The sequence below is a fragment of the Sorex fumeus genome, unplaced genomic scaffold (assembly GCF_029834395.1).
Source record: "Sorex fumeus unplaced genomic scaffold, SorFum_2.1 ptg000061l, whole genome shotgun sequence".
NCBI lineage: Eukaryota > Metazoa > Chordata > Mammalia > Eulipotyphla > Soricidae > Sorex > Sorex fumeus.
In genome coordinates, this window is record NW_026606118.1 from 32,551,940 (window position 1) to 32,568,469 (window position 16,530).

The window sequence follows — 16,530 nt, forward strand, 5'->3', positions numbered from 1 at the left end:
ATCTCTTACTTCACAATTTGTTCCTGATGAGTAAGATTAAGTGATGCGTTAGGAGTAGAAGGGGGGGGAAAAAGAATTAAAGGGTTATTAAAAAGGAAAATTAGTCTCATGTTCCTGATTTATTATGATTCACAATGTATGTTTTGTGAAAGTTAAAATTTAATAATTGGAATTGAAGATTTTTTTTTTTTTTTTTTTTTTGCTTTTTGGGTCACACCCAGCGATACACAGGGGTTACTCCTGGCTCTGCACTCAGGAGTTGCTCCTGGCGGTGCTCAGGGCACCATATGGGATGCTGGGAATTGAACCTGGGTCAGCCGCATGCAAGGCAAGCATCCTACCCTCTGTGCTATTGCTCTAGCCCATGGAATTGAAGATTTCTTGAGACATTTAATAAATTAGATATTCATTGTCAGTAAACATCTCAGGTTTTGAGGGGTGTTTGAAGGTATAGGCTGAATGAACATAATGATAATAACTATAGGAATGACTTGAATTTAAGTAGTGATTTACTGTTTTAATGTATGTTTCTTGGCATTATGATTTATTTCTCACAATAATCCAAGGAAGTAGGTAGGGAGGTTATTAATGAAACTATTATACAGTTTATGAGGTAAAGGCTAACAAAAGTAAAATTTGGTGAATTGTTAGAAGACATATTTGTGGAAGGAAATAGAGCAAGCATTGGAACTCAGACTGTCTGGCTAACTCAGTGACTAATTCACATGTCATTTTCAAGTGATATAAAGCACACTCTAAAAGAAAATTGTATGAATATAGAAGCACCTGTCTCCTTTGGCAATGTCAAGCAGCATTTTACTGCAAATTCAAAATACTAAGCACATTTTTCTATGCCTGGCTTAGCTCTCCATTCTCTCTGAAGTCCCTCCATGGCATGAGAGGTAAGAGGGCAAGTCAGTGTTAGGGCGCAGATCGTGATCTCCCTTTAACGACAAAGAGACTCCAGAGACTGCAAACAGCAAGCAAGGTTTATTGTAAGACTGGCTAGCCAGGGTCAAGCCGCCTACACAGACACGCAGGTCAGTTAGGTGAGGCAAGACCCCGAACTTCTTCAAAGGGGATCTTATATAGGCCTTCACTGGCCGTTACAGCAAAGCCCGCGCATTTCATAGCCAATAGATTTGTAACAACATATGCTTTCTTAACCAATCCGTGTAGAAGTACATCACTCCTTAGCCTATAGATTCAAAGATCAGCATTTACGTACATAGGCATTGTGACTAGTGGGCATCAGGTAACTTGGACATTTGGTTATCACCTTGCTTCCTCTGATTCTCAGCCCTGCATTCCGGAGGTGGATAAGGGAAGAGTTCTTAAGGGAGGTAACAGATAAGGAGGGCAGGAAAGGGAGAGTTACTAATTTATAGAGTTTTAACTCTGGAATCTCCCTCAGGGTCCCTAGGGACCTAACATTCCTCCCTTTCTCTACTTCATATTGAGGAATCTTCCTCAGTGGGCTCTTCATACAGAGGAGTAATTTCCTCAGTGGGCAGGGTCCAGTATTGTTACCCAGAATTAGGAGGATTTTCAAGACTCAAACCAATTCTCCCAGGCCTCCCTTTCTCTCCGACGTTGTTCAAGGCCCTCCCCGAGCTTGGCCGTGAAGTCTCAGACCATCCCTGTGTGATCAGTATAGAGTAGCAGCATTTTTCTCCCAACATCACACATAAATCCCCATTCTTCATTGCCTTGGGAGGGGGCCTTCCCTATCTACCTGCCTACATCCTATTGCCCACCCCCCCAGAGATTCCACCACCTTGAATCTTTAAGGGAGAATGGCAGAAGGTCCATCTTCTGGAGCTGCTTCATGCTGACAATGGGGCGCTGGCCCTGCCTACACAAGGGGTGAAATCTCATGCTACCTCAGCTTTTTAGTGGCCCTCAGCAATGAATTGGTTGGGTTCCTGAAGTTATCTGAAAGAAAAGATCAGTTCGATTAGACTGAGGGATATCACTTTGAAAGGGTTAGACCCTGGAGGAGTAGAAGTTCCTTTCTGACCCAGTAAGGACAGAGTTCTCTACCCACAGGTTTGGCTGATAGAAAAATGACTTCCTGTGTCCAGATTTTTCTACTGGACACAGAAACACCAAGCCATTCTCTGGCTTTCTCAGTGCAGATTGGAAAAGCTTCTGCCCATACACTGAAGCTATCAATAAGAACCAACAGATATTTATACCTTGAACATATGAGCATTTGATCATTTGCATAAAGCCAAGCTGCGATCCTCCTCTAAGTTCCTTGATGCTGAACAGGTGTTAGGAGAGAAGGATCAAGATTTCCACTAGGTTCATTAATGGCACAGAAAGCACAGTTCTGAGTTACTTCTACCTTACTTGCTATTGAGTCCCTTTAATAATATTCCACTGCATTGGTCCAGGAGTTAGCAACTTTCCTTGTTGGTAAATCATCAACCAGCTTTCTTTTGGAAACCCCCAATGTCCACTATGTCCACTGTTCTTCTTCTGCAGAACATTCTGGCTTAGAGGAAATACTCTCTGGTGTTAATCCCATGATGCAACAAAAATTAAGAGCTGTTAACATCCTTGTTCTCTCCAAACGACTGTTCACAGAAAATGAGATGCAATACAAAAAGTATAGAAAGAAAATTCACAGTATTTTAGAACGAGCTATTAATCCATTCTAACTTAACCAGTTTAGATGCCCTTTCTTGACACTTTGGCCAATTCACAGACTGGGGGAAATCAATTCTGCACTTTGGGATGAGCTTCACCCTAGTAAAGCTCTGATCGAACTAGTGACAGCATTCATTTCTCTCCACCTTCATTTTAAAACTTTGCAAGATAGCTTAACAAATCTAGCTTGTTCTTTTGCATAAACACAGTAAGATTAGAGAACTCTCCATTTGGGATACCCCATTATTTACTGAGAAGTCCTGGGGATCGGCTAAAGACAGGAGACACACCAATAGTGGCATTAATCTGATTTGGCACGTCAGAGCTACCCAGGCCTGGCCAGAAGATGTCCCACGACGAACTGGATGGCCTCGAGCCTTCGGGCCTCATTTTCCACAGAGATGTCCTGGCAGAAAGGAGTCCATCCCATCCCTTCTTCAGGGCTGGGAGAAATCCTGATTTCCAGGTTTTTCCTTGACGCTGAGAGTAGGCCCAGACTGAGATAGTCATTGCAGAGTCCTGGATTCCTCATTCTCCATAGCAGTGATGATTTCCGGTCTTTCCTTGAGCTGGCCTGCCTGTAGGGTCGCCCTGAGGTTTGTAGGGTACTTGAAACAGTACCCGTTAAATCCCTGCTCCTGTCATTTAGACAGATCCCCTGACTGTTCCCTGAAAGAGGGCTTTGGGGTCCCATAGTTGGTTTTTCCTGTCTGCATGAGGGGTAGACCCTATTACAGAGAGGAAAGACTTATCTGGATTTATGCAAACCAACACAGTGCCATGAAACATCAAAAAACATACTGAAGGTACAAAAGAAGAGAAAAGCAAGCATTTCACTTTACTCACAGAGATGTAATACACCCATTTGCTGTGGGTCCTAGTCAGAGAAGCTAAAATCTGTAGACATAAAGCATACCGTTTAACATGTTTTTCAATCTCACATGGAAAAACTTTAACTTCCCATTAATAAGAGCACTGTACCAGGAGTCCAGTGTACAGTTTAACATGTCTAATTCATTTAACCCCATGTCAAAAACCCTTGATGTCCTGCAACTTTTGAAAAATTCAATTATCTTAAGAGCACTATAACAGGAGTCCAGATAATCCGTCCAGTGTCTTTCCCGTAGATCTTACAAAAAGGTACTAGAACAATTCTGCATGTGATTTAAAGAGTTTCTTACAACAAAACAATTTGATCAGTTCCTTTTCTTTAAAACAACCTCAAACCTTCTACACATTCCTTTACATACATTCTGTAACTTTCATTCATTTAAAAATCAACTTCACTTTAACAGAATTCCTTTCCTTTTTTCTCCACTGATGATATCTCCATCCATTATCTTTCTGATTTATGACATACATCTATAGTAGTACAATGTACAATGTGATCTCCCAAATTTAGACACAAGTTACCAACCATCTCACTTAACATGACAAAGCTGTACTCTGCATTGCTATTTCAGAAGCATTAGATCAGTTCTATAGATATTCAAAAAGCCTTTAAAATGCTCACAATTAAAGCTCTTACAAGGTATATTCACTGGGCAAAAGATCACTTTACATTAGAAATTAACCAGGAGACATCTTAAAATTCTGATTTACAGGAAAACACAAATACAAAAAGATTAAAACACTCATAGATTATCATGAAACAGAAAGCATTTCACATTTAGGTACAAAGTTCTCAGGTCAGGACTAGGTTGATATCTGGAGACAAAGCTTGGCATGAAATAAAATTATCAAAATAATAGCATGCACTTTTAAGCAATAGACAGGCTGATTAACAACATAGTTAGTAAAATTTCCCACATTTTCCATGCAATTCTCCATTCTCAGAAACTATTACAGAAGGCTGACATCTGAGGTGAACCCATTTTATAACTCTTAGTAGTTCTAGAAATTTTAGTTAACCAAGAGTCTCAGAGATCATATAGAGCACTGGTAGGACAAACTTTGCAATCAATTTTATAACTCTAGAAACTCAAGTTTAAACTAAACCATTACTTTTTGAACCTGTTTTCATGTGTCATAGCTATTTTAACTCCTTCTAGGTCAAATATTCTAATCCAATGCAGATACAAATATGTACATTAACATAACAGCATAAGACCTATAAACAATCAATTTTTATAAAACATGATAAAACTTCCTTTGGCTTAATTTCAATAGTTCTTGTACCTTAATTATTTAAAATCATGAGCTTTCTATACCAGACATTTTTTAAAAATTCCACAAAAATACAAACATGCTTTCAGACACAGAAAAAGCCCTTTGGATTTTTTTTTTTTTAACCAAACTTTGATATCAGTATAAGAAAATATTTGAATTGCTGTGTGAGCACAAAAAGGATGGCAACAATCTATCTTTCCCACCACCCGCGTTCGGTAGTTTCCCCCACTCCAGGGAGGTAGATGGAGATGGGCAAGAAAAGGAAGGAAATCTTATGGCCAGGTTGCTTGATTTTAGTTGCAGTTTATTCCAATCCTCTCTCCATTCACTCCCGTATCTCTCCTGCCTCTCCTAGCCACCCATTCTTACAGTCTCATTATATCCCATAAAAGGAACTCAGGTTCTCTCAAGCATGTTTTCCCCTGTTCTCTCAGACCTAGTAGAGAGCCCCAAAATCTCATGGTACTTCTAAAGGGGCAAAAAGGAGAAAGAACATTGAGGCAGCAAAACATACATTGCTTCTTTACATCTGCAGGCCAGTACCAAAGACTAGCCTGGCTAGAGCTGGGAATCTACATCCCAAAGATCAGGCCTGGCTAGCACCTGAGATCTGCTCTGTGAGATAAGGGAAGCTGCCTCTTGCAGTATACTGAAATTATTTACTGAAGGCAGTTTGAAAGGGAAAAATGTTTAACCTCATCCAAACTAGTCAGGACATTCTTCTAGGACAGATTCTTACTTAACAGATCGACTCACAATTTACAATACAAGTTCAGTGTCCTGGAAGGATCTGATCTTACAAAATAACAGATTCTGACTAGGGTGAAAGCTGATTATCTGGTTGGGGAGGAGAGCATAGAGAAGTGGTTACAGAAAAACAAAGGAATGGAAGTGACTCAGGAGCACTGTGATGGGTGTAACATGATAAACCTTAGCTCCTTCTGTCAAGGAGGAATGGACAAGTCCAATTGTTATCCTATAAATTGCCACAGTTTAGGAAAACAAGGAAACTTAATTTTAATGGCTTCTGTACCTCTGTAGTTTGTAAAAGCGGCCTAATTTTTCATTAAAGTTAGCTGAGGCTTATAAGATAAGGTCTTGCTTTCTCTGAACTCTTATTTCACTTAAGTTTCAGGCTCTAGTTCCATAGCTCTTCTAGATAGTACAAGATTCTTAAGTTCAAAAGGATTTCAACTGTTAATCACATAATCATTAACGTTCTTCTAATAAGAAATCAAGATTGAGAATTCTGCTTTCTCTGTAGGCTCAAACTTCTGATAAGAAATCTTCGTTTAAACCAACTTGTCTAGCAAGTTCCAAAAACAACTGCATTCCTTAAATCACTGAGTTGCATATCACTGACTTCTCTAGAATTTCTACTTCTGATTTCAGCCTGGTCCCAACACTCTAGCGTTTCACATAGAGAGACAGATAGACAGACACAGACAGACAGACAGACAAACAAGACAATGAACTGACTAAAACACCACACATACATGTGCACATATCTGTAGTTGATCGATCAATCTGACCCTTCAAAAAAAATGGCAGGGAGAAACTGATGGACTGAGAAAGGAAGGGACTGTCCCCAGGGCGAAGAAACCTTATCGCTGATTGGGAACTCTGCTCCCCATTTCCCAGTCTCCCGCTTGTTAAAAATGGGTCAAGAAAGCGCTTTTGTTGATATAAGCCGGCAAAATAAACTATGACAAAGATGTTACCATATTTTGGCCAAGGCTAAATCTGAGGCAGGGAGCTAGTATCATGATCTTGCATTTTCCTGCCTCCTCTGCTTTGATAATCCTATTTCTTTTGTTACCTATGAAGATCTGACTGCAGAATGATCTGGTAATGCAAACTGCCATTCACTGTATATCCTTCCCAATATTCTAACTTATACTCAGGCCACGTGGTGTTACAGAGGTCAACAAGATATTCCTTATCTAAACTATCTACTTGGAAGCTCTTCCGGTGTTTTAAGAGCAACCCAAAGGAGAATATTTAGGTACTGATGTAGAATTTCCCATATCTCCTAAGTGTCAGCAATAACCTATGAAAGGGAGGGAAAAGAAAAATCTAGGGTAGGATAAGTCCTTAGCATGCTCTCCTCCTAATAGTTTCTAGTGTTGTGGTTCTAGAGAGAGCACGGACACGACCACAACTGCATGCCAGCCCATCAGAAAAATCTCTCTTTAAAGGATGTCTCCTTTAGAGATTTCTGAGTCACCCTAGGAATCCCTGGGTCCTGCCTCCCGAGCGTCCACACAACCATGGCTTACACGTGTGGAGCCATACCTAGAGTGCCATGGGTTTCCAATAAGCCTATTAAGGGGAGAAGAGAAAAGTTCTGCCTTTCTTAGCTTGCCACATATTCCAATGTTCCCTGCTGACACTTTCTTCCACAAACTTCTTGTCTGTCTTTTTACCTTTTTTTTTCTCTGCTTCACTTTGCCTAGGGCTAAACCTGCTGACTGCCTCCATTAGCATTTGAATTGACCTCTAGCTGATTCTGCTGGTTAGAATGCTTAAGAAAGGGATTTCTAACTAGAAATTGATCTGCCTTAGTTTACCAGGATCTTCTCACTAGTGGGCTCTCATCCCATAGTGGACGGTGATGCGAGACAGACAAAGGAGGGGTGCCTCTTTGCAGAGACCATTCAGATGCTTGCCTGGCCGGAGGAGAACTTAGCCTTAGTGGTTCAGCGTTGTGACTTGCGACCGGTAGCTATACCAGTGCCACCATTGACCGTATGTTCTCCGTGGAGTCGCAGGCAGCCCACTCGAGCTCCGTGACTTTAGAGGGACTTTAAGAGTGCCAGGTCGTGGAGCTACAAAATCACGCCCGATAGGAGGACCTATCAGGGTGCTCAGACACACACACATTCACACAGAGGTTATCACATTCCTCCCCCAGTCCCCCTAGAGATTTCCAAGGGAGCATACCTTCACAGCAGATCTTCCACAGATTGCCTCCTTTATCCGAGCCACAAGGTTTGGAGAGAAGGAACCTCCTGGGGGCCAATCCACACCAAAGGAAGGCCATTCTGATGAACAATAATTGGCAAACTTACCTTTCTTGATCATCAAGCCCAGATTCTGAGCTTTCCTGTGGATCTCAGAGAAGTGATCAAGAATTAAAGCTTTGGGGGTCGATTGATTCTGACCCATATTAAACAATCTCAATAAACAGAACTAAGAGAAGGATAATAAGACAAATACACACACTAAGGACACACGCACAGATCACACTCCTGCACTCGCTCGGACCGGTCCACTCTCTCACACGGGTGCGCACCACACTCACCAGTCACCCTGGGACTCCCGAATATGCCCAAAGGGCGTGCACGTGATTTTCACCTCCGGAGGGTTCAGCTCTTCCAGGTCTTCTCCCGGCGCCGGATTTTCCAGAACAGATGAGGCCTCCAGAACAGACAGACGAGGACCCGAGGAAACCCTATGTCCCCCCAAGTCCTCCCAGTCAGGGTTGGCCACTTCCCTGCCGCGGTCCAGAACAGACGAGGCCTCCAGAACAGACAGACGAGGACCCGAGGAAACCCTATGTCCCCCCAAGTCCTCACAGGGTTAGCTACTTCCCTGCCGCGGTCCAGAAGGGGACACTGTCCCCCCACAGAACAGACGGAATATTCCCCAGAAATTTTTTTTTTTTTTTTAAGGCCTTTTCAAAACCCGCTCTCTGGGCCCGTTTGCCGTCGGGAGATCTCGCTGGGGCCTCCAAATGTTAGGGCGCAGATCGTGATCTCCCTTTAACGACAAAGAGACTCCAGAGACTGCAAACAGCAAGCAAGGTTTATTGTAAGACTGGCTAGCCAGGGTCAAGCCGCCTACACAGACACGCAGGTCAGTTAGGTGAGGCAAGACCCCGAACTTCTTCAAAGGGGATCTTATATAGGCCTTCACTGGCCGTTACAGCAAAGCCCGCGCATTTCATAGCCAATAGATTTGTAACAACATATGCTTTCTTAACCAATCCGTGTAGAAGTACATCACTCCTTAGCCTATAGATTCAAAGATCAGCATTTACGTACATAGGCATTGTGACTAGTGGGCATCAGGTAACTTGGACATTTGGTTATCACCTTGCTTCCTCTGATTCTCAGCCCTGCATTCCGGAGGTGGATAAGGGAAGAGTTCTTAAGGGAGGTAACAGATAAGGAGGGCAGGAAAGGGAGAGTTACTAATTTATAGAGTTTTAACTCTGGAATCTCCCTCAGGGTCCCTAGGGACCTAACAGTCAGGATCCTCAGTCTAGCGTTGATAGACACCTTTCTTTTGATCACCTTCAGATACCCATTCCCATTTTTTCCGGAGCATCGATTTCATCTATAAGAAAACAGATCTATTTCCTCCAGGAAAACTGGAAACATTAACTATTTCAAAGCATATTTTTAGTCTTCATCTAAATATGCTTCTTCCCCTTTCAGAGTTTATGGCGTACAGTCTCACTTCTCAGAAAGAAATCACAGTGATGCTTCTCTGGAAAACTACCTGTTTTAACCAAACAATTAAAAAGTGCCCTTAATTACATCCAAGAGTACTACTGTATTAATGTCTCCATGACTTTTTTTCAGTGACATGCCCAGCCAGGGAGGCAAAATTGAGAAATGCAAAAATATCACTTTTTCTTTTAAAAACATTTGATCCTAAAAAAATAAACATATAAAATAAAAATTTAAAAAAATTTGATCCTAAACCATCAACAAAAATCTGCTTCCTAAATGCTCTGATTTTTCTCACTCATCTTTAAAAATAATTTTATTCTCTATCTTCCATCAAATATTGTTATTTGGGGTGGGGAGGACACACCTGGATGTGCTCAGGGCCTTCTCCTGGCTCTTCTGGGGGCATTTGGGGACCATATATGGTGCTGGAGATAGGGCAGAGGTGGGAAGTGTAAGATAACATTGTTTTGTCCTTCCTGCATAGCCTCAGGTAGTTTAGGTTTATTGGGTTGCTCCCATCACAGTGCTCCTATTCCTCTGTGTTTATTTGTAACTTCTTTCTTTGTGCTTTGTTGACTTGTAAATATTGTTTTCCTCTTCTCCTTAAGTCCTTTGCATAGTTAATTCAGGGCAATGTCCTTTTAGTATCAACACAGGAAGACAGTAAATGCTATGCTTTTGTAATGTGGGAGTTTATTGACTCAGTGATATTTTCCTCCTGGGCATCTGTTCTCTCACCTAAGCTTCAGCTGCCCTTACTTCCTAGCACCCCCAAAAGCAGGGTCCTGAAGAAGGACTGAATGGAACCAGGGCAAGCAATAAGCTATGTGCTACCCTGGCATCAAGACAGGCTTGGCCAAAGTGCCTAATGTTTAACTCTAAGTTAAGAGCTTGGTCATGGACAAATGCTGTCATGATCCAAAAAGTAATAACTAGATTCAGACCCTGGTAGGGTGAGGAATGATTAATCAGGCCTGAGTTTGAGTCTGGCAAAGTGTTCCCACGAGAGAGCTGCCCTACAAGCCTCAATGTATCTCTTACTGTGTCCATACAAAACTAACTAATATTAAGATGTCGATTGAATTATTGGACTGAGGAAAGAAGAAACACACACACACACACACACACACACACACACACACACACACACACACACAAATAAGAGGTATTTTGCCCCTGGGTAGTAAGGAAGGGCTTTGAATACCCCTAGCTGGTGTTTCTGCCCTTGAGGCTGACAGTCAGGAAGGCCTTTCTTATGTTGATTTTGCTACCTGACTGGCTGTAGTGTCAGCCCAGTGCACTGGGGAGTTGGAGAGACTAGAGAGCTGGAGAGAGCTGCAGAGATGAGAGCGAGGCAGGGTCTGCAAGATGGAATGCAGAGAGACTAGCAAGGGGGACAGAGAGAGAAGGATGTAGAAAAAGAATACAGAAGCAGGCACGTGGAGCAAGCCCGGGATGCGAGATGGAGCACAAAGAGATGAGATGGAGAGACAAAAGGAGAAAGGAATGAGGGGCAGTGTAAGACTAGAATGGGGGGCTCAGAGAGATTGGAGCAGGCATGTGGAGAGAATGGAATAAATGGCATCTGATAAATCAGCTGGCTTGGCCCTCGCTTCCTCCACCCTCTGCCCCATGGCCTGGGCTGCCCTGACTGGGCAAGCGGCCCAGGGCCCCCTGAACGCGGGCTATGAGGGGGAGAGCCATCGGGGCCTTCCCTGGCCGCCCTTGGAGATTTTTTACAGGAAGCAAGCAAGGCAACTGCCCTAACAACTGTACTATCTTTCCAGCCCCCAAATCTTGTTACTTGTACTGGGCAAAGGCCTTACTGCCCTCCATCCTCAGATACAGCCAGTTTCAGCCTTTCGCTAGTGCTGCCATTGCTAGGTTTTTCCTAATCTAATCTGTCCTCACATTGCTACAGACCGATCATCATAGCCCAAGCTGATCATGACAGTCTCTAGTGCAAAGGAACCTCTGTTAACTTCCCATGACCTGCGGTGTGTAATTCAAATTCTTTAGTTTGGCACACAAACTGATCCCAACCCCCTTCTCAAGCCACATTTCCTGTCCCAATCATTCTTCCTCCTTTCATAGCTCCATGCAGGTGCAAGTGTTATTCCCTTTGCCTGGTAAATGCTCATTCATCCTCTAACACCCAGCTCAAGGGTCACCTTCTCCCATTCCCTTGTGTGATTCCAAAGTATTTTGATTACACCCTTTCAGCAGTTCTTGCCATATGGCAATACTATTTTTCTAATTAAGTGGTTCTTCTCCCTGACTGCTGTGTTCGGCTTACTGTTGGCACATAGTAGGTTCTTCATAAGCTTTTAAGTAAATTTTAATAAGAAATGCATGAATGCAATGAGTGAATTAGGTAGCTCTATTAAATAAATATCAAAATATTTTATGTTTTTATACCATGTGAGAAAAATTTTAACTTTACAATAAATAAATAAATAAAAATCTGTGTATGTATGTATGTGTGTATATATATACATATAAATATATATACATATATATGCCCCAGTAAGTATTCCCTAAGTGTACTTCAACTACTGTAGTTTTAACATCTGTCATATATGTAAATGTTGCAATAAATTTAAGGTTGCAGTTTTATGGCATGGAAGTGAAAATGAAAAATTCCAGTGAAACACTAGACTACAGCAGTATCACAGAGGCTAAATGTTATAGATCATATCACAAAAAGTAAAACCATATAAAGTAGTGAACCTTTTTTGACCTCTGACAAAAATGCAACATTAAGGGACTATTAACACATAGCTTTTTTATAACTATAAGATAGAGATATATCACACACCATGAATTCCAGTTAATTCTCCATTAAAATAGAACAACTAAAATAAGATGTTCAGAAATATGTGAAAAGTGACTTTATTCTTTTGCATTTTCTAACTTGCCTTTAACAGGCATGAATTATTTTAATAATATAAAAATGGAAAAATAAAATGAAACAAGATATAATTACATTTAAAAACAGCATGCTCACATAGCTGCAGGGCTTATTGGGTCAAAGAAAGGTTAAAATAATGGCTAGATTTAACTGCTAATATTGAGTATTTAATGTTATAATAATTTTACATACTCCCAAAAATAAAACGTTTAATTTAAAAAATAAAATTAATTCTAGAGAAGTTTTAGATTCATGATAAAACTAAGAGGAAAGTAAATATATCTCCCTCATAACCACCCCAAATCTGTTTTGCCTTAAGGTTTACTCTAAATGTGCATGTTTTCTCGGTTTAGACAAATGTTTAAAGATGTGTACTCATAATTAGACTTTCACACAGAGAAGTTTCATGTCCTTAAGAATCTTCCATGCTTCTTCTGTATATCCCATTCTCCCCATTAACTACTGACAACCACTGGTTTTTACACTATCTCCATAGTTCTTTGTTTGCTAGAGTATTATATAAGTAGAATCACGCAAAAAATAGTCTTCTCAGATTGACTCCTTTTAATCTTGGCTTGATAGCTTTTATCTTTTTAATGATAAGTTATATTCCATTTTTAATTATCCTTATTATCCATTCACTTACTGAAGAAGATCTTGGTTGCTTCTGAGTTTTTTGCAAACATTAATAGAGCTAGTGTAAATATACATAGAAATGTATCTTTGGTCACACCTGGCTGTAATCAGGGTCTGTGCTCAGCGATCATTTCTGGAGGTGGTTAGGGAACCATATGTGGTGTTAGGGATCAAGTCTGGGTTGGTTGCATGCAAGGACAGTGACTTACCCACTGATCTATCTCAGAGAAAGATTTTTATGTGGACTTAAGTTTTTCATTCATTTGTATAATACCATTGAGCAAACTTGCTGGAAAATATATTAGGATTGCTTTTAATTTTATAGGCTGCTATTAAACTTGTCTTCCAAAGACAAGTTTGGATTTTCTAAATTGCCTTTGACAAGTTACACTTGTCAGTATGTTTCCCATTTTAGCTATTACTTATTAGAGTGAACACCTTTAAAAAATTCCAATATTTAAATTACTCATGATTATACTATTAAAATCCTCTGTTAATTGCTTGACTTATTACTTCCATAAGATTCTCTTAGTCATCAAATATACACATCTTGTGCCCTACTTTTATCTTAACCTATATCTTCTGAGTTTCTGGTTACTTCCTTAAGAAAGTTAGTATCTCTGTATTGAGATAATTTTCAGCCTTACGTCTCAAGTCTTGACTTTTCCAGCAAGTTTTAACATCACATATTAAATCTCCCCCTTAACAACATCAGGAATTACAGTCTAGTGGTTACTTCAAAGTTAAAGGGTCCAAAGCAAAAGCTGACTCCCCTTTTCTACAATACCTTGTTTAGACATTCCCTTCCAAGTGTTCCTTACTCATAAAGTGACCCCCAATGGGTACAGTTACTTAGATTAATAACTCAAGAGTCATTCTGAATTTCTCTCCTTTTCCCTCTTTCCTCTCACTAGTTTGGAGCGATAGCACAGTAGGTAGGGCGTTTGCCTTGCACACAGCCTACTAGGGTTCGATTCCTCCTTCCCTCTCAGAGAGCCTGACAAACTACGGAGAGTATCCTGCCCACATGGCAGAGTCTGGCAAGCTCTCTGTGGCATATTTGATATGCCAAAAACAGTAACAACAAGTCTCACAATGTAGACGCTACTCTTGCCCACTTGAGCAAATCGATGAACAACAGGAGGACAGTGCTACAGTGCTGCTCTCACATCCAGTGATCATTGTAAAATGCTTCCTGAAAACTGTCCATTGCTCTCCTGGAAGACCATATCTCATGTTTAGCCCTATCATCTCTGCTCTAGATTACTTGTCATTTTCTCACTTATTTTAAACAAAGCACACTTCACAATATGAGCCCCTTTGATTCATAATACAATTTGAAAATATCAGTTTTCACGCTTTTTCTCAAATATCTAACCTCATCTCTTTGTCTTTATTTCTTTTTAAATATGATAGTAAATGTTTTGTTTCAATATGATTTTACATAAAACAAAGGCAAGCCCTGTTTTTCATCATTGACTGATGTTTCTGGATGATTGTAACTACCAGTCTGATGTCACAAGGTGCTGGTAGAAGAGGCCAGCAGTCATTCCTTGGAAGGGAGCACATGCAGATTCCAAGACATGACTGGGGTAGATGTACAGAGGTTTTCTCCTGGTTCCTCTACTTCACACTTTTTCCTACTTCAGCATTCTTGTGTTTGTTCCATGAGAAGGGCACTCTGCTGATTACACTTGTCAGTGGAATTCATCACCTGTGATGACTAATTTGACCTGTCAACTAATAAGGCCATCATATCCAATTATTTGGCCAAGCACTGTTTCTGTGAAGATATTTTTAGTAATAATTAACTTTTAAATCATAGACTTTATGTAAAGCAGATAGAATTCCATAATATGTGCATGAGTTTTATCCAAATACTTGAAGGCCTTCAGAGAGAAAAATGAAACCTTAAAAGAGACAAGAAATTTGCCTCCAAACTGTCTTTGCTTTTGGACTCAAGACTATGATATCAGAACTAAGATTGTTGTTTTAGCCCACAGAACTGACTTCCTTTAAGATTTTAGAGGTGCTAATATGGCAATTGTGAGTATCAGTTCCTGAATAAAAGGTTCTCTTTCTCAGGAGAAGATCTTTTGAATAATAATTTTCTTGACAAGCACCTGGTAAGTCTATAACATGTTACTTTAATTAATTTTCTTTATCATATATATCACTTTCTATAGCACTTTTTTTTTAATTTTATTAGTGAAACACTATGAGGTACAGTTGTAGACTTACAAGTTTTTGTGCTTCACTTTCAGTTACACAATGATCAAGTACCCATCCCTCCACCAGTTCCCATTCCCCACCATCAATGATCCCAGTATCCTTCCCACCCACCTGATCCCTCCCATCCCATCGTGCCTCTGTGGCAGGGCATTCCCTTTTGTTCTCTCTCTCCTTTTGGGTGCTGTGGTTTGCAAAAGAGGCATTGAGTAGCAATTATGTTCCGTCTATAGTCTGCTTTCAGCATGCATCTCCCAACCAGGGAGGATCCTACCAAATCCCTTTACTTGGTGTTCTCTTCTCTATCTGAGCTGCCTTTTCCTCTAGCTTGTGTGGCTGGCCTTCAAGCCATGGAGTGAACCTCCTGGTACTTACCTTGACTATTCTTGGATGTTAGTCTCCTACTTTGCTACTTTATATTCCCTAGATGAAAGCAATCTTTCTATGTATGTCTCTCTATTTCTGACTCATTTCACTTTCCATGATACTTTCCATATAACACCACTTGTATTTAAATTTCATGACTTCATCTTTTCTAACAGCTGCATGGTAGTCCATTGTGAAGATGTACCAAAGTTTCTTTAACCAGCCATCTGTTCTCAGGCACTCAGGTTTTTTCCAGATTTTGGCTATTGTGAATAGTGCAGGAATGAACATAGAAGTGCAGATGTCATTTAAACTGTTGTTTTTGCCTCTCCTGCATATATTCCCAGGAGTGGTATTGCTGGGTCAAATGGGAGCTCAATTTCTAATTTTTTGAGAATCATCCATATTGTTTTCCAAAAGGGCTGAACCAGTCGGCATTCCCACCAGCAGTGAAGGAGAGTCCCTTTCTCGCCACATCAGTGCCAACACTGGTTGCCTTTGTTCTTTTGGATGTGGGCCAGTCTCTGTGGTGTGAGATGATATCTCATAGTTGTTTTGATCTGCATCTCCCTGATGATTAGTGATGTATTTTCTCATGTCCTTTTAGGCATTCATATTTCTTCTTTGAGAAAGTTTCTGTTCATTTCATCACCCCATTTTTTGATGGGGTTGGATGTTTTCTCCTTCTGGAGTTCAATCGGTGCTTTGTATATCCTTGATATCAACCACTTATCATATAGGTATTGGGTGAATATCTGTCCCATTCTGTAGAATGTCCTTGTATTCTGGTCACTGTATCTTTTGAGGTGCAGAAGATTCTTAATTTAAGATAGTTCCATTTGTTTATCTCTGTTTCCACTTGGTTGGTCAGTGGAGTGTCTTCTTTGAAGATACCAGATACCGTTAGCCTCAATATAGTGGAGAGTTTTGCCGACCTTGTCTTCAATGTACCTTATGGATTTTGGCCTGATGTTGACATCTTTAATGCATTTTGATCTGACTTTTGTGCATGGTGTTAGGTCGAGGTCTAAGCCCATTTTTTTTGCATGTGGTTGTTCAGTTATGCCAGCACCATTTGTTGAAGAGACTTTCCTTGCTCCACTT